Below are 24,269 nucleotides of genomic sequence, written 5' to 3'. Positions count from 1 at the left end.
GAGGGAAGCAGGGCCTGATGTCGGGGCTGTCCCCCTCCTCCTGCCTCAGGACTGGTTGCTTCCAGCAGCAGTCTGAACTTAGAGACAGTGTGCTGACACACTCACTCTTCCGCAACACACATACTGTCTCTCCCCATACGCAAACAGTCTCTACCCCGCCACGCACATTGCATTTGAAAAGCAGCTGGCAATCTAGTAGGATGCCCATGGAACAGTGGGATAGAAAAACCTGCGTCATGTGATGTTGTACCGGCCCATGAGGCATTGCAAATCCTTCCCAAAACCCCCTGTGACCAGTTGCACAGTGGGATAGCTACCCACAGTTCACTGCTGTCTGTGGCAATGCAAGAGCTGCTTGCGTGGATGCACTCTGGTGACACAAGGGGCATAGTGTGGACATGCAACGGCTGTTTAATTAAAACACTTTAACTAAAGCAGCATAACTCTGCTGTGTAGACATAGCTTGAGAGTGAGAAAAGACAAGACCCAGATCCCGTTGAAACTAAAGAACCACAACTTCCTCCATAGTTGGCAGGATTTGAAGCCATGCAGGGAGACACCAATGGATTTCTAGTCTATCGCCTTAACCACGCAGCTACAACTACTTGCATTAGCTATGCTTCTCATTACACTCTAGTTCTGTTCTCACTGAGTAATCAATTCCAATTGTTTCCTCAGACCAGCTTCCACAACACACTCACTGCTGTGCCATTGATGGTCTCAAGTTGCAGTGGGTGAGGTCCAGGTTGGATATCAGGAAAAACTATTTCACTAGGAGGTGGTGAAACACTGGAATGCATTACCTAGGGAGGTGGTGGAGTCTCCTTCCTTGGAGGTTTTTAAGGCCCGGCTTGACAAAGCCCTGGCTGGGATGATTTAGCTGGGAATTGGTCCTGCTTTGAGCAGGGGGTTGGACTAGATGACCTCTTGAGGTCCCTTCCAACTCTGATATTCTATGATTCTATGATTGTGTAAGTGTGTCCAGGGCTGAACAGGAAGAATTCCTGCTCATTTCCCTTCTGGCTGGAGCATGAGAGTATGTTTGTGGTTAATGATGTTGCTGTAGATTGTTGTCCATTTCCTGCCCTGATAATTCAGACAGTCCCTTTCCTGTCACATCGCCATGAAGAAAAAGGTGGATAGGGTGGGTCTCAGGGGAGGGGGCAGAGAGGTGTTGGTGGTGGGCAGACCTTGGGGTAGGGGGTGGAGAGGCACAAGCAGCAGCTGAGGAGGCCTCAGCGGAGGAGAGGAGCGAGCAAAAGGTGGACCAGCAGGCCTCAGCCAAAGGGGCAGAGTGGGGGAGGGAAGTAGCCAAACGGGAGTGACGGTGGAGCACAGGTGGGGCCTCAGAGGGAGGAGAAAGAGTAGGGTGGAATGGGGGGCAGTGCCACAGTCCATGTACCAATGGCTCCCCCATGCTTTTAAGAGAGCTTTCAGCATTTATGCCCAGCCTCCCCAAATGCAAGAGTCATGGGCCACCTATTCTCTGGGCCTTCACTAACCAAGCATCTCCCCAAGCTATGGGAGAAGATCTCCTGTTGACACAGCGCTATCTACACTGGGGTTAGTTTAATATAACTGCATTGCTCGTGGGGGGTGGTAAATTTTTTACACCCCTAAGTATTGTAGTTATTGGGCTCAACAGGTAGTGATCAATGGCTCCATGTCTAGTTGGCAGCCAGTTGCAAGCGGAGTGCCCCAAGGGTCGGTCCTGGGGCCAGTTTTGTTTAATATCTTTATTAATGATCTGGAGGATGGTGTGGACTGCACTCTCAGCAAGTTTGCAGATCACACTAAACTAGGAGGCATGGTAGATACACTAGAGGGTAGGGATCAGATACAGAGGGACCTAGACAAATTAGAGGATTGGGCCAAAAAAAACCTGATGAGGTTCAACAAGGACAAGTGCAGAGTCCTGCACTTAGGACGGAAGAATCCCTTGCACTGCTACAGACTAGGGACCGAATGGCTAGGTAGCAGTTTTGTAGAAAAGGACCTAGGGGTCACAGTGGATGAGAAGCTGGATATGAGTCAACAGTGTGCTCTTGTTGCCAAGAAGGCTAATGGCATTTTGGGCTGTATAAGTAGGGGCATTGCCAGCAGATCGAGGAACGTGATCGTTCCCCTTTATTCGACATTGGTGGGGCCTCATCTGGAGTACTGTGTCCAGTTTTGGGCCCCACACTACAAGAAGGATGTGGAAAAATTGGAAAGAGTCCAGCGGAGGGCAACAAAAATGATTAGGGGTCTGGAGCACATGACTTATGAGGAGAGGCTGAGGGAACTGGGATTGTTTAGTCTCCAGAAGAGAAGAATGAGGGGGGATTTGATAGCAGCCTTCAACTACCTGAATGGGGGTTCCAAAGAGGATGGAGCTCGGTTGTTCTCAGTGGTGGCAGATGACAGAACAAGGAGCAATGGTCTCAAGTTGCAGTGGGGGAGGTCCAGGTTGGATATTAGGAAACACTATTTCACTAGGAGGGTGGTGAAGCACTGGAATGCGTTACCTAGAGAGGTGGTGGAGTCTCCTTCCTTGGAGGTTTTTAAGACCCGGCTTGACAAAGCCCTGGCTGGGATGATTTAGTTGGGAATTGGTCCTGCTTTGAGCAGGGAGTTGGACTAGATGACCTCTTGAGGTCCCTTCCAACCCTGATATTTTATGATTCTTTGATTCTACACTGACCTAATTTTGTAACGTAGACCTGTCCAAAGAATCACACACACACCTTGGGAGTAAAACTTCACCCGTTCCTCTGCTTTACAGAATCCAAACATGAGCAATGCTTGTCAGGCCCCTGTGGGGGTTGGCAGGGAGTCAGGTGTGGGCAGACACCATAGTTTAACCTGAGTCAGGTTCCATGGCTTAGCTGGTTGCAGCACCTGCCTTATCAATAGGAGATCCTGGGTTCAACTCCCTTGTTGTGTAGCTTTTGGGGCATCTGCTATTGGCTACTGTCAGAAGACAAGATACAGAGCTAGATGGACCTTTGATGTAGCCTAGTATAGTTTCTCTTATGGTTTAAATTACACGCACAGGCACTGATAATAGAGTTACTGAAAGTTTGGGAGTTAGGAGCGGGTAGGTGAGTATTCCAGTCCCCTCACAGATGACCCCCTCCCTCTGGGACAGGGACAGGTCTAAGCTCTCACACCAAATGCTCCTTGTGGCTGCCAGAATCTGTGGGCAGCTCATTTAGTTTACGCCGAGTATTGAGTCCTGCTTTGTGCACTGTGTCTGGGAATGAAAATCCTAAATCACCCTTTGAAATAACAAATGCAGCAGGATGTGTTTTTGTCCCTGCCCCAAAGCAGACAGAGCAATGGAGAAATGCCATTGAGTCCAGGACAATACTTCACTGCGATTTTACCATTTCCACTTAATAAACTCCCTGCCAGCCATCTGGGTTCCTAGGGCAGGGTACAGAGCCTGAGCCAAGAAATGTGCATTGCAGCTTTACACACCAAGCCACATGACCCTGATTAATCTGACATGGGTCAGCTGTGGATGTTTCATTGCACTGTGGACGTATCCTAACATTATGTCTACACAGCAATTAAAACACCCAAGGCTCCTGTCTTAAAGCCCGGGTCAGCTGACTCAGGTTTATGGGGCTTGGGCTGCAAGACTATAAAATTACAGTGCAGACATATGGGCTTGAGCCCAACCTCTGAGGCCCCATGAGGGGTGAGGGTTTCTGAACCCAGGCTTCAGCATGAACAAAAATATCTGCACCACCGTTTTTAGCCCCACAGCTTTAGCTCCATGAGCCCAAGTCGGATAACCCAGGCCAGCCATGCTACAATCTTTATCCCAGGAGAGATGTACTCTAAGGGAACGTCTCCATTGAAATATAAGCCCAGGTGTGGCACGCTGTGCTCAAAGCAGCACCCTGGAAGCCCCATATTCACCACTCTCATATAATGATGATATGGTTTGTACAAAGCCTGCCTTGTGAGGATGGACACTGCTTGACTCACATCCTAGCAAAGGAGCTTTCTAGCAAGTTGGAAGAAACTGTGAAAGAGGGGAGGAGACATCATGACGTGGCCTCTCTCCCTGACAACTCAATACCTAGAAACACATCTAGAGGACAAAGACTGAACTGAAATAATTCAGAAATCTGAAGAGAATAATAATAGTACATTCAAATCAAAGTCCCCAAACATACTAGTATTGGTTGTTCAGCAGAAATTTTTTCAGTGTGAGGGATTTTGTTCAGGAACAGACCGTGTTTGCATAGACACGCCTACTCTGCCTAGGTATGCAGCATGATGGGGCTGCTTTGCCAAAATGACCAGTTTTGGCTGGTGTTGGGTTGCAAATCACTTTAGCATTGAGTGGAATGAAATGTTATTATCCTTCCTGTATGAGTGAAGGGCAGCAGAACATACATAGTCCTACCCACAACCGGGGTCCCGCAGCAGTGGCTGTGCTAGGGGAGGCACAGTGACTCACCCAGCATTGTAAAGCAGAAGGGTTTATTAGTGGTCTGGAATACAGCCAGTTTTGGCCAATGTACATGGCAGAGGGGCATTGCTTGCACATGCTGGCATATATCACACTGGTAGATGTGCAGGTGAAACATTGGCCAAACCAGACAGTCTCTATGCAAAAGAATTAATGGACACAAATCTGACATCAGGAATCATAATACTCAAAAACCAGTGGGAGAACACTTTAACCGGTCTGGTTATTCAATGATAGACCTGCGGGTGGCTATTTTATAACAGAAAAACTTCAAAAACAGACTCCAACGAGAGACTGCTGAGCTGGAATTGATATGCAAACTAGATACAATCAACTCCGGTTTGAATAAGGACTGGGAATGGCTGAGCCATTACAAACATTGAATCTATCTCCCCTTGTAAGTATTCTCACACTTCTTATCAAACTGTCTGTACTGGGCTATCTTGATTATCACTTCAAAAGTTTTTTTCTCTTACTTAATTGGCCTCTCAGAGTTGGTAAGACAACTCCCACCTGTTCATGCTCTCTGTATGTGTGTATATATATCTCCTCAATATATGTTCCATTCTATATGCATCCAAAGAAGTGGGCTGTAGCCCATGAAAGCTTATGCTCTAATAAATTTGTTAGTCTCTAAGGTGCCACAAGTATTCCTGTTCTTTTTGCGGCTACAGACTAACACGGCTGCTATTCTGAAACCTGTCACCTCTTTCTTTGTTCTCCAACTCATCCCAGCTAGCTGGCTTCTTGCAGCAGGTACACCCCGGCCATCAGTTGCTAGGATACAGAATTTGTGGCCATTGTCTGGGCCCAAGCAGCTAGACAGCAGCACACCTGCCCTTTAGGGGACTCTGCAAAGATTAAACACCCTTGTCCCACCACCGAGATCAGTTGTCCCAAAATTTGAGGGTCATGCCCCCTTTACCCTTGTCCATGCCCCCCATGAGCTGCGCCTGGGAGTGAGGCCACAGCTACGGGGGAAGGGACATGGAAAGAGGTAAGAGGGCTGAGGCAGGGGCCAGAGCTGGGGGTGAGGGCAGAGACCGGCAGCAGAGCCACAGGAGTGGAGCCCTGGGAGCGTTGCCAGCAGCCAGGGCCAGCAGCTTGGGCTGCAGCCAGGAGTGGAGCTGGATGGGTCTCCCTCCTCACCCCTGTGGGGGCTGGCCTGGGCCCCTGTTGCATTCCCCTGAATGTTACTCCATTCCACCTAGCAGGATGCACGCTGCATTTTGGACCTCTGACCTAGATAATCATGCAAGAAATAGGGGAAACTGAGGTATACACAATATGCATAAAAACATTCAGAAAATTCCCACTTCATCACAGGGGTGTCAGTGGGGTCTGAGCTGGGCAGCAGCACAGGGAAAGTGGGGAGGTTTCCCTTTGAAAAAATTAAACTGCCAAACATCCCCCTGTGTTCCATCAAAAGCCTCTCATTTATCCCTTAACCGCCTTCTCATGAACATCTCCACCCCTGCACTGGCACACATAGACCCCCTCACTCCAATGCAGATTTTTAACTTTTCTGACTTTTCCTTGGCATTCTACAAACATTTTTCCCATCAAAATGATCAAGGACTTTTAAAATGAGAATAAGAAAACAAGCTAAATCAAAACCAACTGCTACCAATCTCCCCACCACACACAGTTTGGGTCTGACTTTTTCTACTGAAATGTTGAGGCAATAAAACTCACACTGCTATTGTCTGGAAAAGAAACCTAAAACTCTTATGCAGTACCTAGGACATCTTCATTTTGGCAAAGCAGCCCCATCATGCTGCATACCTAGGCAGAGTAGGTGTGTCTATGTAAACACGGTCTGTTCCTGAAGTCTTTCCCCCAGCTCATCACTAGATATAAGGGGGGAACTCATTCAGCCTTAAACTTAGTATTTAAAAACTCCTTAATGTCCCTATCACTACTGGCCTTAGATTTCTCCTCCTGTCCCTTTTTTGACAGCTCAGATGAGGTGACTGAGTGGTTAAGGTGCTGGATTGCTAATCCATTGTACTCTGCATGCATGGGTTCAAATCCCAGCCTCCTGGGACTCATTTAGTCTTCTCTCCTCCTTTACAATCAATCATCTTCCCTCCTGCAAACAAAAACCTTCTAAGGAAATCAGACCCCCTGCTTTAAATGAAATATGTCTAAACACCCTGGGACCTCCCCAAATTATTAAAATGTCCCAGTTCTCAGCAAGGCCACAACAGTGAACCACAGCTAGAGTGTCTAGGCCAAGCTGTTCTGAAGGAAGTAATTCAAACATTTTCTCTGTGATTCCCTTGGCAAGGTCTGACTGGGAAAACAGAACCCCTGAAATTTAAAATTTTCTGCTGAAAAACCAATACTAGTCTGTTTGGGGACTTTGATTTGAATGTATTATTATTATTCTCTTTTGATTTCTGAATTATTTCAGTTCAGTCTTTGTCCTCCAGGTGTGTTTCCAGGTATTGAGTTGTCGGGGAGAGAGGCCAAGTCATGATGTCTCTTCCCCTCTTTCACAGTTTCTTCCAACTTGCTAGGAAGCTGCTTTGCTACGATGTGAGTCAAGCAGTGTCCATTGTCTCCATGCTAACTTGAAGAAGTCTGCATTGTACACAGCTCCTGGGATAGTCCTTGGGAATGTGGATTCCTTCAATGGGCCAGCAGCAAGTCTGGCTCCTCCATTGTCACACCTGAAAGGCTGGTTGTGGGCATTTCCCAACCTCATAACGTATTTCAGTAACACACACAGAGCAAAACTTCATAACTTCCCAGACAATGCTAGCACATAGAATGCAAGAAGAAATTAATGTTCAAGAGCTCAAGACTTTTGAAATGATACCTCACAAGGCAGACTTGGTACAAACTATATCATCATTATATGAGAGTGGTGAATATGGGGCTTCCAGGTGTTGCTTTGAGCACAGCGTGCCATACCTGGGCTGACATTGCAATGGAGATGTACCCTTAGAGTCCATCTCTCCCAGGATAAAGATTGCAGCACGGCTGGCCTGGGTCATCTGACTTGGGCTCATGGAGCTAAAGCTGTGGGGCTAAAAACTGTGGTGCAGATATTTTTATTCACACTGAAGCCTGGGTTCAGAAACTCTCACCCTTCATGAGGTCTCAGAGGTTGGGCTCAAGCTCATATGTCTGCACTGTAATTTTATAGTCTTGCAGCCCAAACCCCATAACCCTGAGTCAGCTGACCCAGGCTTTGAGACAGGTGCCCTAGGTGTTTTAATCGCAGTGTAGATGTAATGTTAGGATACATCTACAGTTGAATGAAACACCCACAACTGGCCCATGTCAGATTAATCCAGGACAGCGGCTTGGTGTGTAAAGTTGCAGTGTATGTGTCTCGGCTCGGGCTCAGTACCCTGCTCTAGGAGCCCAGATGGCTGAAAGGGAGTTTAGCAAGTGGAAATGGTAAAACCACAGTGAAGTATTACCCTGGACTCAATGGCATTTCTCCATTGGTCTGTCTGCTTTGGGGCAGTGACAAAAACACGGCCTGCTGCTTTTGTTATTTCATAGGGTGGTTTAGGATTTTCATTCTCAGACATGGTGCACAAAGCAGGACGCAATCCTTGGCACAAACTAAATGAGCCACCCACAGATTCTGGCAGCCACAATGAGGCATTTGCTGTGAGAGCTCAGACCTGCCCCTGTCCCAGAGGGAGGGGGTCATCCATGAGGGGCTTGGAACACTGATCTATCAGCTCTTAACTCCTAAACTTTCAGTAACTCTATTATCAGTGCCTGTGAGTGTAATTTAAACCACAAGAACAGCCATACTGGGCGACCAATAGTCCATCTAGCTCTGTATCTTGTCTTCTGACAATAGCCAATACCAGGTGGCCCAAAAGCTACACAACAAGGCATTGCTGGGTGTTGAACCCAGGATCTCCTGTTTATGAAATAGATTCAGTAGCTAGCTAAGCCATGGTGCCTGATGTTGCCTGGAGCCTGCCCACACCTGGCTCTCTGCCAACCACCATTGAGCCCTGACAAGTGTTGCTTGTGTTTGGATTCTGTAAAGCAGAGGATCAGGTGAAGTTTCACTCCCAAGGTTTGTGTGTGAATGAGGTCGGTGTAACTATGATACTATGGGTGTAAAAAATGAATCCCCCCTTAGCAAAGTGGTTATATCAACCTAACCCCGGTGTGGATAGCACTGTGTCAACAGGAGGACTTATCCCGTCAACATAGCTTGGGGAGATGGTTGGTCACTGAAGACCGAGAGAATAGGTGGCACGTGAGTCTTGTATTTGGGGAAGCTCAGCGTAAGCACTGGAAGCTCCCTAAAAGTGAGTGAGGGGACATTGGTGTCTGGACTGTGGCACTGCTCCACCCTGCCTCGCTTGTTCGCCTCTCTCTGAGGCTCCATCCTCACTCCCATTTGGCCACTTCCCAACCCCACTCTGCCTCTTTTGCTGAGGCCTGCTGGTCCACCTTTCCCTTGGTCCTCTCATCCTCTGAAGCCTCCTCGCCTGCTGCTCATGCCTCTCCACTCCTACCCCAAGGTCTGCCTGCTGCCCACACCTCTCTGCCCCCTTCCCTGAGACCTGCCCTGCCCACCACTTGCACCTCTCTGACCCCTTCCCTGAGACCCACCCTGCTCACCACTCTCACTTCTGTGCTCCCTCCCCTGAGACCCACCTGGCCCACCCCTCTCACCTCTCTGACCCCTCCCCTGAGACCCATCCTGCCCACTGCTTGCACCTCTCTGCCCCTCCCCGAGACCCATGCTGCCCACCTTTTTCTTCATGCTGCTCTTGTTATTCCATAAAACATCAAGGATGGAATAAAAAGCTGAGTTTACTCCAGGGTGAGGAAAGAAAGGAGTCACCAACCCCCTGGCAAAGCTCAGTGCCCCAGAGAAAACCTGCCCTCTGCTATTGCAATCACTGACATACTGGTGATATGACAGGAAAGGGACTGTCTGAATTATCAGGGCAGGAAATGGACAACAATCTACAGCAACATCATTAACCGCAAACACACTCTCCTCATGCACCAGACAAAAGGGAAATGAGCAGTAATTCTTGCTGTTCAGCCCTGGACATACTTACACAATGGCACAGCAGTAAGTGTGTTGTGGAAGCTGGTGTGAGGAAACATTTGGAATTGAGCACTCAGTGAGAACAGAACTAGAGTGTCATGAGAGGCATAGCTAGTGCAAGTGGTTGCAACCATTGGTTAAGGTGCTGGACTAGAAAGCCATTGGTGTTTCCCTACACAGGTTCAAATCCTGCTAACTACAGAGGAAGTTGTGGTTCTTTAGTTTCAACGGGAGCTGGGTCTTGTCTCACTCTCAGGCTATGTCTACACAGTAGAGTTATGCTGCTTTAGTTAAAGTGTTTTAATTAAACAGCCGTTGCATGTCCACACTATGCCCCTAGTGTCACCAGAGCACATCCACGCTAGCAGCTCTTGCACTGCCACAGAGATGTTGGGTTTGAGGAGCACTGTTAAAAGGAGGGGGCTGTGGGTTGGGGTTGAGGGGCACTGGGAATAGGAGGAGGCTGTGGGTTGAGACAGAGGCGAAGGGTGAAGAGGAGTAGGCTCTGGTTGGGACTGAGGAGCAGTGAGCATAGGAGGGCCTGTGGGTTGGGACTGAGGGGCACTGGGAATAAAGGGGACATGGGTTCAGGGTGAAGAGCATCCTCATTTGGGGATCCAGCAGGACAGGGGACGGAAGCAGGGGATTCTAATTCCTTAGGGATATTCTGTGTGTTTGTGTGTGTGTGTGCAGCAGAGGAAGAAGCTATATGCCCAGAGGCCTTTATTCCTCCAGCCTGCAAGGACATAGGGGATGTCTGGAAGTTGCCCCTTCAATCCCACACACACACAAAGGACCTGCCTAGGAAAGGCAAAATCCTGAAAAGAAAAAGTAACATCAAAGAGAACTCCAGAAAGACAGATTTTAAGATCTTGAGGAATAGTTTATCACCTGACCAGGTGCTTGACCCTGGACCTTCAGATTAAAAGTCTGATGCCCTTCCAACTGAGCTAGCCAGATTCACAAAAACCAATAGGAAGTTGGTGCAGAGGAGAAACTAGTCAAGAAAAAGAGAGCAGGAAACAAGAGGAGAAACCTATTGCTCTCTCTCTCTCTCTTCCCAGCCCTAGCCTAGCTTGGTATTAGTGCTGGTTAAAAAGAGGGGAAAATATCGGCCTCTATCAGCCTTTTATAGCCGTACAAGAATCAGGCACAAGACAGAGGTACCCTTCTGCTAGTGCCAAATGGTTGGATTGGCTAATGTAACCTGTAGAAATCCAGGGCACACTGGGATATAGAGCCAAGTACATCATCATAATTATTTCAAAGTGACAATGATAATGATAGGAAGGTTCACAATTGACTAAGTAGTTACATACAAAGGTGTACATTGGTAAATTCTGGCTCCTTCTCAGGCTCAGGTTGGCCACTCTGGTCTAGATGTAGAAGTTACAAAATTTAAACTTGAAAGAGAGGGCAATTTTCCCATCATTTCACACCTTTACATCCAAACACGATGACTTTTTGAATGAACCCTCCTCGTTCAGCCAGAAGATCATGGGATGGATGTAGGAGTCACTGGGCAAAATTCTCTGGACTCTGTTATGAATCAGGTCAGAGCAGAGGTACATAGTGATCTAGGCTGGCTGTAAAATTTATATATCAACACCAAATATGGTGTTAAATTAATCCTCAGAAACGGCTATTCTCCACCCAGATCCCAGAAAAGGGCTATCCAAGGAAGGGGGCTGTTTAGGAAGGAAAGAAGTAGGGTGACCAGATGGGATAAAGAAAATATCGGGACACATGGGGGGGAGGGGGTCCTGCCGGGGAAGCAAACAAAAAAAAATGGAGTCCCGCCGGCAGAACAAGGGGAAGAAAAAAAAAGTGGAGTCCCGCCGGCAGAGCAAGGGGAAAAAAGAAAAGCGGAGTCTTGCCGGCAGAGCAAGGGGAAAAATAAAAAAAGCGGAGTCCCACTGGTGGAACAAACAAAAACAGGAGTGCAAAATATCGGGACAAATTGCATCGTGACCAAACATCGGTCGGGACGTGGGACAAAGGCCTAAAAATTGGGACCGTCCCAATTTTATCGGGACATCTGGTCAGCCTAGAAAAAAGAAAGATGTCCTTCTCTCCCTGGAGGAATTGGGCTCTGTGCTTTGGACAGAAAGGAGGGGAAGGAAATGGCCACACGATGGCAGCAGAACCTAAGCAATACAACAGGCTTCTGTGCACAATGATTCTGAACAGGGAACGAAAATGACTCCTGTATCATGAAAAGCCTAAAAGCCATTTCTTTCTACGGCCGGGAATACTAGGAGAAAAGAGTTCCAATCATTCCTGCCTGTTTACTTTTCAATTATTTTACATTATAAAGAAAATTTTAACAAAATTAGTCTGAATTTGAGCTGCCTGTTATTAAAAGCTGGTTTCCCAATTCAGTTCTAACTGCTCTGCTAGAAACACCCCCAGGTGTCTGCTCACCCCAGGAAGAGAAAAAAAGAGAAACCCCCACTCGGCACTGCCCTTGGCTCCAGGCTGCTGTCCAGGGGTGCAAGTGGGGACTGAGGAGGGAGCCAGTAGAGGCCTCTGGTGCTATGCTCCTAACATCTGCCCAGCCCATGCTGTCCTCTGCCTTAGCTGCTGCTCCATGCATGCTCTAGAGTCAAACATGCAGGGCCCCGAGGAGAACAGAGGCTGGGACAGGGCAGCAGCTTGGGTTGGGCTGGGAAGTTGCTGGGAGTTCTCGTTCCCTGAGAACTGGCCTGGCTCCCTTTTCAACAGCGAACAAATCAATTCTACATCCCCTCCCCAGAAAAATCAGCCTGGAGCCAAGGGCAGCATGGGACAATTCCCTTTAGTTCCCACCGAGGCATGAGAGAACCCAGGGCATTTCTAGCAGAGCTTATGGAACTGACGTGGGGAAACCAGCCTTTAATAACAGGCAGTTCAAGTTTAAGCTAAGTGTTTTTAACAATTTTTACAACATTAAATAACCCTTCAATCGTAGTGTCACCATCCATAAAATTGCTTCAGCCTTAAAGGTTCCAAAGTGCAAAACTAAACATCTCTTCAAATCCAAGGGAGTGGAGATCAGTGTTCAGAGTCATCCCACATAAAAGAACCATGTTGTGGTACATACTGGCCCCATCATGTGGCCATTGCCTTTCCCTCCTCTCTGTTAAAAGTTTTGGTATTTTGCACAGAAACTTTCTTCCCTCAGGAGAGACCTGGGAACCAGGGCTGCCAGCCAGACAAACACCTTTAAGAGGAGGCATAACCTGTCAAAAATGATCTCCCTTTTTCAGTTCTGTAACAGCCTGAAATGTTACTTATCCCAGCAGAGCCAGAGGATTGAAAGCAGCTACATCAAACCCCTGTGTAGCTAGCAGGAATGAACACAAACACTCCCTTGTATCTGAAGAGATGTTTAGTTTTACCCTTGTTAAACTACAAGACTAAAGGGAAAGATGGTGGTCCCATATATAAAGAGTGAAACAATCATCATAGTTATGCCCATAGTGACTGCAAAATATTTCTATATTCTTCTTATTACACTGGTCTACAATTTTTGAGAAGTCGTCTGCTTCAGAGATAAAATATGCTATTTATTATGTATTTTGATGTGCTGAATTCAAATATGACAATTAAAACAACTGATTGGCTACTGTTTCTAAGATATTTAAGTTTTTACATTTTATGTCTATGTATATTGTGTAAATAGTAGAGTTTTAATCATAAATTGTAAACCTAGGTCTTTTCATGTATTTATGGTTGCTTTACATGATAATATTTCACCTGTCCTGTTTATGTAACACTTTAAAAATCAGCAAAAGGGTTATATAAATAAAATTTATTATGAAACAAAAGGCAAAAAACTATTATGTACATAATTTAGTCCTATTCAGTGTCTACTCAGCGCTTCTTGGCTTGTCTCTTGTATTTATTAAATGGAGCATCTCTTGTCACTGTCCAGCAATAGTCTGCAAGCATTGATGGGCTCCATTTGCCCTGATAGCGTTTCTCCATTGTTGCAATGTCCTGGTGAAATCGCTCACCGTGCTCGTCGCTCACTGCTCCGCAGTTCGGTGGAAAAAAATCTAGATGAGAGTGCAAAAAATGTATCTTTAGTGACATGTTGCAACCAAGGCTTTTGTATGCCTTGAGGAGGTTTTCCACCAACAACCTGTAGTTGTCTGCCTTGTTGTTTCCGAGAAAATTTATTGCCACTAACTGGAAGGCTTTCCATGCAGTCTTTTCCTTGCCACGCAGTGCATGGTCAAATGCATCATCTCGAAGAAGTTCACCAATTTGAGGACCAACAAAGACACCTTCCTTTATCTTAGCTTCACTTAACCTTGGAAATTTTCCACGGAGGTACTTGAAAGCTGCTTGTGTTTTGTCAATGGCCTTGACAAAGTTCTTCATCAGACCTAGCTTGATGTGTAAGGGTGGTAACAAAATCTTCCTTGATTCAACAAGTGATGGATGCTGAACACTTTTTCTCCCAGGCTCCAATGACTGTCGGAGTGGCCAATCTTTCTTGATGTAGTGGGAATCTCTTGCATGACAATCCCATTCGCAGAGAAAACAGCAGTACTTTGTGTATCCAGTCTGCAGACCAAGCAAGAGAGCAACAACCTTCAAATCGCCACAAAGCTGCCACTGATGTTGGTCATAGTTTATGCACCTCAAAAGTTGTTTCATGTTGTCATAGGTTTCCTTCATATGGACTGCATGACCAACTGGAATTGATGGCAAAACATTGCCATTATGCAGTAAAACAGCTTTAAGACTCGTCTTCCATGAATCAATGAACAGTCTCCACTCATCTGGATCGTGAACGATGTTGAGGGCTGCCATCACACCATCGATGTTGTTGCAGGCTACAAGATCACCTTCCATGAAGAAGAATGGGACAAGATCCTTTTGATGGTCATGGAACATGGAAACCCTAACATCGCCTGCCAGGAGATTCCACTGCTGTAGTCTGGAGCCCAACAGCTCTGCCTTACTCTTGGGTAGTTCCAAATCCCTGACAAGGTCATTCAGTTCACCTTGTGTTATGAGATGTGGTTCAGAAGAGGAGGATGGGAGAAAATGTGGGTCCTGTGACATTGATGGTTCAGGACCAGAAGTTTCATCCTCTTCCTTTTTTCCTCGTCTGACTCAAGTGAGAATGATTCTGGTGCATCAGGAACCGGCAGTCCTTCTCCGTGGGGTACTGGGCGTATAGCTGATGGAATGTTTGGATAATGCACAGTCCACTTTTTCTTCTTTGACACACCTTTCCCAACTGGAGGCACCATGCAGAAGTAACCATTGCTGGTATGATCTGTTGGCTCTCTCCAAATCATTGGCACTGCAAAAGGCACAGATTTCCTTTTCCTGTTCAACCACTGGCGAAGATTTGTTGCACAAGTGTTGCAGCATATGTGTGGGGCCCACCTCTTGTCCTGATCTCCAATTTTGCAGCCAAAATAAAGGTGATAGGCTTTCTTAATCATAGTGGTTATACTGTGCTTTTGTGATGCAAAAGACACTTCACCACAAACATAGCAGAAGTTATCTGCACTGTTCACACAAGTACAAGGCATCTCTGCTCACTTTGGCTAAACAGAGATGTGTCCCTTTGCAAAATCAAACACTGACAAATAAGAGAGCACGACACTGTATGATTTCTAGAGCTGATATAGGGCAATTTCTTCAGTAGAGTGATGTAAGCTTCGTTATGATTGCATCATCCATGACTTCTAGGAATAACATGATGCATTTCATATCATGTATGACGCAATACCAGCTTCAGATTGCATCATTCATTGTTTTGCCTAAAAAGCAAGTACTGTCCAAACCCAGTCATAGATTTATTCATAGATCCAGTCAAAGATGTATTTTAGTCATTTCTGGTTTAAATTGAGATCCCTTCCCTTTATAACTCACTTACCCTCCGCCATTCCCAAGTCAAGGGTCATATATACTGACCCAATAGCATATCTTGAAAACTAGAGCCAATCAACAATTTTAAGCATCATTTTCGTTCTCAGTGACCCAGAATTAGTAAAGTTTGACTACATTTATTTCAGAAGCATTTTGGCTGTAGAGCAGTGTTATCATCAGTGTATTATTTTCGCTGGAGTCTAGACATTGACTATACCTTGAGCAAGAAATGTGGATCTTGATAAAATAATTGACTAGCCCTGGTTAAGGCAATGGACTTGACACCCACTTGGGTGTCCCCATGCAGGTTCAAGTACTAACAACAGTGGCTGCCTTTTAGCCATAGCTTTTAATCAGGGCAATAAATTGATATGAACTCCTGTAAAATCATTTCCCAGCCCAAGTCCCTCACCCACATTCGTTAGGGCACTGGGCCACCATGTCGACGTTTCATTTCCCTCCTCAATTTCACACAGAGACACAATTTCATTTGCATAGATCCATGAACAGCAAAACTTCCCTGTGTCTCTTGTCTGAGCCAGGGCATTCAATTCTACTGAAACCTTCTCTCCTGCAATGGCAATAGTCAGACAGAGGGGACGTGGCCACCTTCACCTCTGACAGTGAGATATTGGCTCGGCTCTTTCTTTATGCTGCTGTTATAGTCCATGAAACATCAAGGATTGAATGCAAGGCTGAGTTCAGGCACCAACCCCCTGAAAAAATTCAGTGCGCCAGAGAAATGCTGACCCCTGCTATTGGAAGGATATGGTGGAGATTTGAATAGGAAAGGGACTGTCTGAATTGTCAAAGTGGGGAGTGAACAACATAGAATCAAAGAATATCAAGGTTGGAAGGGACCTCAAGAGGTCATCTAGTCCAACCCCCTGATCAAAGCAGGACCAATTCCCAACTAAATCATCCCTGCCAGGGCTTTGTCAAGCCGGGCCTTAAAAACCTCCAAGGAAGGAGATTCCACCACCTCCCTAGGTAACGCATTCCAGTGCTTCACCACCCTCCTAACCTAGACCTCCCGCACTGCAACTTGAGACCATTGGCTCCTTGTTCTGTCATCTGCCACTACCGAGAACAGCCAAGCTCCATCCTCTTTGGAACCCCCATTCAGGTAGTTGAAAGCAGCTATCAAATGCCCCCTCATTCTTCTCTTCTGGAAATCCCAGTTCCCTCAGCCTCTCCTCATAAGTCATGTGCTCCAGACCCCTAATCATTTTTGTTGCCCTCTGCTGGACTCTTTCCAATTTTTCCACATCCTTCTTGTAGTGTGGGGCCCAAAACTGGACACTGTACTCCAGATGAGGCCTCATCAATGTCGAATAAAGGGGAACGATCACGTTCCTCGATCTGCTGGCAATGCCCCTACTTATACAGCCCAAAATGCTGTTAGCCTTCTTGGCAACAAGAGCACACTGTTGACTCATATCCAGCTTCTCGTCCACTGTGACCCCCTAGGTCCTTTTCTGCAGAACTGCTACCTAGCCATTCGGTCCCTAGTCTGTAGCAGTGCATGGGATTCTTCCGTCCTAAGTGCAGGACTCTGCACTTGTCCTTGTTGAACCTCATCAGGCTTTTTTTGGCCCAATCCTCTAATTTGTCTAGGTCCCTCTGTATCCGATCCCTACTCTCCAGTGTATCTACCACGCCTCCCAGTTTAGTGTTATCTGCAAACTTGCTGAGAGTGCAGTCCACACCATCCTCCAGATCATTAATAAAGATATTAAACAAAACCGGCCCCAGGACCGACCCTTGGGGCACTCTGCTTGAAACCAGCTGCCAACTAGACATGGAGCCATTGATCACTACCCGTTGAGCCCGACGATCTAGCCAGCTTTCTATCCACCTTACAGTCCATTCATCCAGCCCATACTTCTTTAACTTGCTCGTAAGAATACTGTGGGAGACCGTATCAAAAGCTTTGCTAAAGTCAAGGAATAACACATCCACTGCTTTCCCCTCATCCACAGACCCAGTTATCTCATCATAGAAGGCAATTAGGTTAGTAAGGCACGACTTTCTACACATCAGGATGGTTTGTTCCTGCAACCGCAATAAGGATTCTTTAAAATACAGCCAGCTGTCCTGGACCCCTTTGCCCTTCATGTTATTCTTCCAGGGGATCCTGCCCATCTGTTCCCTGAGGGAGTCAAAGTCTGTTTTTCTGAAGTCCAAGGTCCGTATTCTGCTGCTCTCCTTTCTTCCTTCTGTCAGGATCCTGAACTCGACCATGTCATGGTCACTGGCTCCCAGGTTCCCATCCACTTTTGCTTTCCCTACTAATTCTTCCCTGTTTGTGAGCAGCAGGTCAAGAAAAGCTCTGCCCCTAGTTGGTTCCTCCAGCACTTGCACCAGGAAATTGTCCCCTACACTTTCCAAAAACTTCCTGGATTGTCTGTGCACTGCTGTACTGCTCTTCCAGAAGATATCAGGGTGATTAAAGTCTCCCATGAGAACCAGGGCCTGTGATCTAGCAACTTCTGTTAGTCGCCAGAAGAAAGCCTCGTTCACCTCATCCCCCTGGTCTGGTGGTCTACAGCAGACTCCGACCATGACGTCACCCTTGTTGCTCACACTTCTCAACTTTATCCAGAGACTCTCAGGTTTTTCTGCAGTTTCATACCAGAGCTCTGAGCAGTCATACTCCTCTCTTACATACAACTCAACTCCCCCACCTTTTCTGCCCTGCCTGTCCTTCCTGAACAGTTTATATCCATCCATGACAGTACTCCAGTCATGTGAGTTATCCCACCAAGTCTATGTTATTCGAATTGCATCATAGTTCCCTGACTGTGCCAGGACTTCCAGTTCTCCCTGCTTGTTTCACAGGCTTCTTGCATTTGTGTATAGGCACTTAAGATAACTATAGCAATGTCGTTAACCACAAACACACTCTAATCATGCTCCAACCAGAACGGAAATGGACAGGAATTCTTGCTGTTCAGCTATGGACACACTTGCACTAATGCACAGCCATGAGTGTGCTGGGGGAGCTGGTCTGAGCAAACAATTTGAAGTGACAATTCTGTGAGAACAGAATCATTGTGTAGTGAAGGACTTGGCCATGAAGTAGTTGTGGTGGTGTGATGAAAGCAGTGGATTAGATATCCCTTGGGGTCTACCGATGCAGGTTTGAATCCTGCCAATTATAGAAATGTTAGTGTATGGTCGTTGCTGTTGTCTTAGTGCCTGAGCATCCACAGTGCCAAACTAGAGCCACATCTGGTCTCACTCTTAGGCTGGCTACACTTAAAATGCTGCTGTAGGACTTTGGAGTAGACAGTTGCTACAGTAAGTGGAGGAGTTTTCCATCCCTCTAATAGTTACATTGACAGAACAATCTTTCCTTTCATTTAGCACTATCTAACCAGGGCTTAGGTCAGCTTAACTATACTGGTTCGGGGTGTGTGGATTTTTCACACCCTGAAAGACGTACTTGTTAGAGGGTTTATCCCATCACCCTCCCATTCTCTGGTCCTTCTCGCATGAACAGAGAGAGGCAATACCCAAAGTTCAAAGGTGCAAACAATTCAATGTTTATTGCGGTAAACTTCCAGCAAGAAATTATTCCAATTTCCTTCCTCAGTATCCCCCTTCCCAGTTCTGACACCAGAACCTTCCCAGTTCTGACACCAGTTCTGGCCTGTCTCCCTGTTCCCATCCCCCTCCCCTCAGCAAAACATAATTCTAATTTTCCCCCACAGTTCCTGATTGACTGCAGGCTATATATTAAAATTTGAGTTCTGCTTAGCTATACCTTAACCAATCATTTTACTGAAATTTAACTAACCAATCCTAACATATTGTAACATGATTATCTAACCAATTATATCCCACCACCTTAATTGGTTTACACCCAACACATTAATTATACAGCAGACAGAAACAATCACAGAACCAGACAGAGATTATACAGTCAAACAATAGGGAAGTGGGGACTACAGTGACAGAACAACAAAGAAATGAGGATTTCAGACCCCAGATAAGTGAGTTCTTGCAGACAGGATGCTATCGTGGTAGAGATTGTGGGTGCTGGTTGCTTAACTATCTGGCCCACAGGGCAGGATTTTGAGGTTCACCATTACTTTCTCAGAATGCTAGCAACCATCTTTTGTTCACTTAAAATGTGAGCAGGAAGATTACAACACCTCAGAACTCATGGAGCTCCAGGAAACCTGTAACTTTAGGTCTGGGTGAGTGTGTCCCAAAATCAGCTGTGCTATAGAAGGTCTTTTGGAGATGAAAGAGATGTGCCATTTTGACCTCCCTAAAGAGTTCATCAAATATTAATGAAAACTAGGGTTGATAAGTCACATTCTTCGTAGCATTAGGATGGTGGACTGGTCTAAACCACCAGTTTTATGACTCTTTTTTCCTCTCTCTTGGGTGTTCTGCCCTCTGCATAGAGACATGGCTTCAAATCCCACTCCTGACATGACCATTTTCTTCTATCTGGAGAAAATGGCCTCACTTCAATCTCCTTTGGAACAATAGAACACCATTTGCTTAGCACTTTTATTACTGTAGTTGCGAGAGAAGTTCCAAACCAGGGGGAAACACTGCCTTTTCTCTCTACAGATCAATTTTTGTCTCCTTCATTCCAAGCCCTTTCCTCAAATACATCCATATTTCCCACCCTTTTTTGTTTACTGTTCTTTGATTTTATGAAACTTTAGGGTCATCATTTAATTGCCACACAACTGTACTTATGAAGTATAGTGAAACACAACCTTTTTTTTTTTTTTTGTTATATTTTTGCAGAAGAGTTTTGCTTTCTGACCTGGAATTGAACAGGGCTACCCGAGGGGGACAATGCTACTCCCTTTTCTTGACTCATCCGAAAACCATAAGTACTTGGTACCCTTTGTTTCTCTATTGTTCAAAGGGAATCAGCTAGTGGAGTGGCTCCTGAGAGAGCCTTAGAAAAGGACCCTAAAGTGACAGTAGCTGGTTTCTGTAGCGTAGTGGTTATCACATTTGCCTAACACACAAAAGGTCCCTGGTTCGAAACCAGGCAGAAACAATACTACTTTCCCTTCTCTAGTCTTCTCTCACTACAAGTCCTTTCTCAACTGCTTCTACGCTTTCATCCTCATTATTTTTTTCCTTTCATGGAGCTTTAAGTTCAAAAGGAGAGGGTTAGCCTGCGTTTTGAGGGAAGGAATAGAACATCATTTGGGAGACTGCTAGCTATATAGCAAATCTGAGCGTAGAAGAATCCCAACCCTTTGTCCTGCGTATTTAGCTCCCAGCCAGCAGTTTTCCCTCACTTTTCTTTATGTTGAGCTAACTACAACCAGCCTAGTGTATCATTTTCATGTCAGAGAAATCTATTGACTGATGATCACATTTCCGCTACTTTCCTGGCTAAGCAGAGTAGGGGTGTGAGGAATCAGAACATAATAATTGGAACTCTCTAACCCATCCTTTTAACATACAACATCACATTCCCCTTTTTAAATTACATTTTTCCATAAGATTTTTGAACACTCAACATCTTGCATGTCTTCAAATGGTGTTAACGCAAGTTCTGAGCTACAAATTTCCTTATTGTTCCACTGGTATTTTTAGCACAGTATATTGATTTTTATTGCCATCTTGTTTTACTCTCAGGCTGGTTTTTATAAATCATCACAAATGCAGTAACGAGGAGTTCAAGAAATATACAAGAAATGAATACCATGTGATCTAGTCGATAGGCAGAGAGCTGACTCTGTCCACAGCCTGAAACAATCTCCATGACAATAAAAAGGGCTGGGATTGATATGACACGGAAGTACACATATGCCCAATGCAGAGCTGGAGCCAATGTAAGAAGAAGTAGAGAAGCTAAAGATCACTGAAGGGGGACAGTCAGCTCCTGAAGGGTTATTTTCCCCTCTCTTAGCTAGGCTAGAATAGAAGAGGAGAAAATTCTCTCTCACTCACAGAGGATGATGGAAATGTCAATTTGTCCTCTCCTCCTCTTCTACTAAATCTCAGAGACAGGAAGAGACATTTCCTACTTAAGAGCCTCAAGAGAGCAAGGCTAGGGGGCAGGCAAAGCTAAGGGCCCCATTACACAAAATCTAACTCCTGTCAGCTCATGTGAGGTGGTATCAAAAGCCCTCCCTGGGCTTCTAGGAAAGAGTTAGTATTGGCTCCATGTGTTTTCCTGGAAGAGCCCCTAGGTAGGAGGAAGGAGAAGAAGAGAGGCTTGTGATGGGCCTAAATGAAAGCAGAAGAGTATTGTTCTTCTTGGGGTTTGTTTGTGTTACTCGTGTGATCCTTGTGGAGGAAGTTGTCATCATTTGAGTTTGTGTCAAAGCCTTTGGTTGGGCTCAGTTCGTGATCCTGATCACAGGGGATCCTTCACCCTCCATTCTTATCCCCTCAGGGCAATGGAGAAAGGACCAGGTTCTAAAATTAGATAGAGGAGCCAGAGAAAGCCTAGTATAGGTGATAAAAAAAACACCCACTGTTACCTCTCTGGTGGTCTAGTTTATTCTTTACGTTTTGGCGCTTTCACCACCGTGACCCAGATTTGATTTCCATTCAGGGAAAGAAGCTTTTCAACACCTCTTCACTTGTTGTCTCCTCAAGTGATACTTCATCATGCTCAGATGGGTTTTGGAGACTATGTGAAAATCAAACAGCCTAAGAACAGAACATAGGTATGTTCCCATTGTGGACCTTTCATGCAAGTAGAGCTGGTCAAATCATTTATTTCCTTGCTTGCTAGCTAGCCTAACCTATATAATAATAATAGTTCAGGTTGCTCCAAGATGATTTTTTTTTCAATTTTCTTGTTGAAACAAAACTAAAAAAATAAATCATTTTTGGGCCACCAAATTATTTCAGTAAATAAAATATTCATCCAAAAAACATTCACCCAGCTCTATAGACTAGTCTTCAGAATTAACGATCTGGAGAGAAGTATCATTAGTCTCTTCCATTCCTGAAGTCTAGCTACTGAAGAGGTCTGAGGAGAACCAGATTTCATAACCTTCCACCTGTATACCACAGGTTGCCGTCTTGCTCAAAGTGAAAGGCAACATGGTTTAATGGCAGATCTACATATAGCCCTCTGTTCAAATGTCTAGAGAGAATTTGTTTTGCATTGCATATAAAAATAAAATAAATTGTGTTGAAACCTAAACTTGGGATCAAGGTGAAACATGGTGATTTTAAATCAAGGACAAAATCTGTACTGAGTTCAACAGAAGGAAGGCTTTTTCATCAGATCCTTTCAAATGCTAAAAGTTGAGATGGTTCTTAGAGGTTCCAGACACATAGTTGGCCAGAATTTTCAGAAGATCTCATACCCGCCACTACAGCCAGATTTTCAGAATAACTCAGCTCCCAGTTTTTCATCTTGGGTCAACTTGAATGTCTATTATTGTTATTATAATGTTGGTTAGGCTATCTAGCAAGGGGGGAAATAATTTGTACATGTCTATTTGTGTAAAAGGGCATGCAGCCTGGACTTTGAGGTGCACAGTGGAAACATGCCCACATTCTGCTATTAGTCAGTGGGAAGCTTTGATTTTCATGTGCCTTTGATTGGGTTCAGTTTGTGACATTGAGCACAGGGGTCCATTCACACTCTGGTCTTGTTCCCACAGGAGAACAGAAACTGGGCCAGTTTCCCAAGTTGGACAGAAAGTAGCCTGAGACAATCTAGAAGCAATAGCAGCTTGGTGACAGTACCTCTTTAACCCAGTTTCAATTCCAGGACATGGAACAGAACTTTTCTCCAAAAATATCAAAAAAATGTGTTTCATTTTAATTCATGAGCACAGTTGTGTGGCAATTAAATTAAATGACATTTATTTAATTGTATTTAATTTAAATATATTAAATTAGTAATCAGTTTATCTATTAGTGTATTCATTAATTAAATTTATTTTTTTTATTAAATTTAAATTTATTTCAGATTTTTTAAATTAAATTAAGATCCTACCGTTTCTATGCTCAGATTTTTTAAGTAGCTGTAATCTCCCAAATAATGATCTATTACTTCCCTCAACATGCAGATTTACCCCCTCCTTTTGATGTTAAAAGTTTCATGGAAGGAAAAACTAATGAAGAAGAAAGCATAGAAGTTAAGATGTATTTGACAAAGGACTTGGACTAAAAGAGCCAGAAGCACCAATATTCCTGGCTGGTTTTGAACCAGATACCTTCTGCATGTTAGACCAACAGAATAACTACTACACCACAGAAACCACCTATAATTATAACTTGGGAACAGAGGCTGAAGGACCCCCCTGTGCTCACTGTCACAACTGGAGCCCAGACTAATGCACTGACAAATTCAAAAACCACTTCAGGTTTCTCCAGCAGGATCACAAGAGCAAAACAAATCCCAAGAGGAACAATCCTCCTGTGGCTTCATTTACCGCAGCACAACCCTCTCCGCTTCTTCTGCCTATCTAGTGGCTCTTACAGGAGAGCCCACTGAGCAGAGAGCAATTGTGTCCTAGAACCCAAGCCAGGGGTTTTGACACCACCTCATTTGAGCTGGTATGTTTCACAATGACAGGCCCTTTAGCTTTGCCTGCCCCCTAGTGCTGCTCCTGGTTTATCAGCTCTGCGCACTTAGGAAGCAGCTAAACTGCTGTACCCACCTTCTCTCCAGCCACCTTGTTTCCACTCCTTGTCCTCCTCGGCTATCCCAGGCCCTTTCCCACAAAAGCTTTTGTCAGAAGCTGGACTGGAGTGACCTAAGTACCTGCAGGTTTCCCTCCCACAGACACTTCCTAAGGCAAACAGTCATTCCCTTCTCTGACACTCCTGGGGTAGGTTGCCTTTGAAAAGCCTTTCCCCCTGCTCTTGGGTTCAAAAAACTCTGTGTTCGGTTCCCTGTTTCTTTGGTTAGGAGTG

General features: G+C 45.3%; 1 protein-coding gene and 1 non-coding gene across 2 annotated transcripts in view; both read left to right on the top strand.

Moving 5' to 3' along the window:
* The window catches only part of LOC128822969 (zinc finger protein 501-like), a 348,938-nt gene that overhangs the window by 85,212 nt on the left and 239,457 nt on the right, over nucleotides 1–24,269 (top strand). The window lies entirely within an intron of this gene.
* TRNAV-AAC (transfer RNA valine (anticodon AAC)) lies at nucleotides 20,355–20,427 on the top strand. The gene has a single exon. It is a non-coding gene; the product is annotated as a tRNA-Val (tRNA).

The sequence above is a fragment of the Malaclemys terrapin genome, chromosome 15 (assembly GCF_027887155.1).
Source record: "Malaclemys terrapin pileata isolate rMalTer1 chromosome 15, rMalTer1.hap1, whole genome shotgun sequence".
NCBI lineage: Eukaryota > Metazoa > Chordata > Testudines > Emydidae > Malaclemys > Malaclemys terrapin.
This window is presented reverse-complemented; position numbering and strand designations above follow the sequence as displayed.